The sequence below is a fragment of the Adiantum capillus-veneris genome, chromosome 28 (assembly GCF_014529385.1).
Source record: "Adiantum capillus-veneris isolate H3 chromosome 28, ASM1452938v2, whole genome shotgun sequence".
NCBI lineage: Eukaryota > Viridiplantae > Streptophyta > Polypodiopsida > Polypodiales > Pteridaceae > Adiantum > Adiantum capillus-veneris.
This window is the reverse complement of record NC_140958.1, coordinates 14158096-14160840: the sequence shown is the minus strand read 5'-3', so window position 1 is coordinate 14160840 and position 2745 is coordinate 14158096.

Sequence of the window (2745 nt, the reverse complement as noted above, 5' to 3'; positions counted from 1 at the left end):
AAAAACAAGGAACAAGCTTAATATCAATACTTTTGATCCTTTGTTTTCAATGCGAAGCGTAACATAATCACCTTCCTTAAACTGGTGTGCCTTACGGTGCTTGTTAGCATGCTTATTATAAAGTTCTTGTGAATGTTGAATGAAAAAATGCACACTTGCATAAACATCATGAAAATTAGTAGTAAACTCATCAGCGGGAGGCACAACATTAGAAAGAAGTGAAGAAGGAGTAGGTAGAGAATGACCATATACAACATCAAATGGAGATCTACCTGTGGCAGTGCAAGTGGTGTTGTTATATGCAAATTGTAGAATATGTAGGTAATCATCCATTTCTTGGGTTAAGAAGAAACATAAGCTTTTAACAAGCCAATGATAGTGCAATTAGTGACTTTGGTTTGATCATTAGACTCAAGATGAAATGCAAAAGTAAAGTCAAGTGTTGTTCCAAGATTTTAAAAAACAGTAGTCCAAAAAGCACTACCAATTTGGAATCTCGATCAAACTTTATGAATTTAGGCAAACCATGATGTGGAAAGATAGCTTTAAGAAATAGAAGTGCAGCTTGATGTGCTATGTAGTGTTTTCTTACAAGGAATGAAGTATGCTTGTTTAGAAAAATGGTCAATTACAGTCCAAATCATATCATGCTTGTGAACAGTGAGTGGAAATCCAATAACCAAATCCATCAAAATATGTTCCCAAGGTTTTTTGGAATAGGGAGAGGGTGTAAAAGTCCCAATTTCTTACATGTTATACTGCTTTGATCTTTTGAAAAATCAAACAAGTTGAAGCATAGTGTCTAACATCAGTTTTCATAGTAGGCCAAAAGATATTACGACATAAGTTTTGAAAAGTAGCGGCAAATCCTCTATGTCCAGCATAGGGTGGTTTATGCAACTCTTCAATGGTTAATGTACGAAAAGTTTAGTCACACATAATTTTTGTTTGAAATAAAGAAAGTTTTCTTGAATAGTGTATTCCAAAAATGTGTGCACAGAATTCTCAATCATGTGCAAACATGTGGTTTTGAAATCATCATCTTGTGCATAAGTGTCAGGCATTGAATCAAATGATGTACTTGTAATGATTGATGGATTATTGAGAGAGGGTCTTTGATGATTCAAAGCATCAGCTACAACATTTTCCGTACCATGATGGTATATGATGGTATTGAATGTTGGGTTGAAAGCTTTGAATGAAGGCAACCCACTTAATATTTCTATCAAATATTAAGGGTTGAGACAATAAGTATTTGATACTTTGCTGATTATTTTTGATGATTAAATTAACACCCATTAAATAATGTTTTCAAATTTTCAAGGCATGTACAACAACATTCAACTCTTTGTCATATGTACGACATTTTGTTTCAGACGGTTTAACTTTATGACTTTCAAATGCAAGTGGATGGTTATCTTTCATAAGGACGGCACCGATACCTTTTCCACTAGCATCAGTGACTATGACAAAGAAGGGTCTAGGTGGATTTATCAAAGCAATCTTGAGTGCATTAAAGAAACTTTCTTGCAAATCAAACCACACATAAGGATAATTTTTCTTTAATAGGAGAGTGAGGTAATGAGATTTGTAAGCAAAGTTATGTACAAACTTCTTGTAATAACTGCACAGACCAAGAAAAGAACGTAGTTCATGTAACATTTAATGGCCTAGTAACTTGTGTGTAGCAGAAAATAGCATGAACATAGTGAGCATTTCATTAGAATAGATTCCTAATGAGATTAACAAAAGTGCTTGGGTGGAGAAAGCAACTAAAAGCATAACACCTAGTTAGATAGCATGAAAAATACTTCAAAAGAGAGAGAAATTAAGCAATTGACAACAGTTGAGGACAGGATCTGTATGGAGCCGGTCCCCCCTCCAAAAGGCTTTGTATTATGGTTTCTCCCATCAAGAGAGACATTTTACAATACAATTTCTTGTGTTTCTTCAATACTAGCGAGTGCAATGAGGATGGAAACTTCATGCACTACGCAAAACACTTATTAAACACAACATCAATTCCCTCAGGGTCTCAGACCCAAGACCTCACACACCTTCAAAGATGGTGAGAGCTAGCGGGGTATGAGAGTAGATTGAGAGGAAGAAGCAGTATTCTTACAAGAAAGATGTACATATCCTCACATAATCACTCATAATAGCATAGCTTAGCTTAGTAATTAGCATGGTAGAGGAGATGAGCATGCATTGAAGCTTGGCTCTTGGTTGGATTTGCATCACAAAGCCAAGAGTTGTTGGTGTAGGCCTTCCTTCTCACAAGCTTGGAGTAGGTGATAAGCTTTCCATTACAGCTTGAGAAGGAGAGAGATTCTTCTTTTATTCACACACGAGCTAGTGTGAGTGTGTGTGTGTGATAATGCCTTGCAAAAATCAGCCCCCTCTCTCTCTTGGTCGACCCCTCTTGCTTTTTGCTCTTGCTAGCATCCTATTGGACCTCCCCAGGCTTAGCCAATGGTAATTAAGAAGTATAAGTGATAGCCTTTTGACATGTGTCCCCCTTTCCCCTTTTGTGAGAGCTTTAGGTAATTATTTAATTCAACTAAACTCTCATTGGACCCCTTTGCCTCTTGGCCAATAGGAATCAGGCAAGCCATTGGGCCGCTGAATGCTCATTGGTCTCCTTGGGAGACTGTCCAATAGTCTTCTTGAAAGATTATTTCTTATTGGTTCTTTTATTAAGTGTTTTTAAATTAATTAAACTAAATTTACTCTAGCCTAATTCTC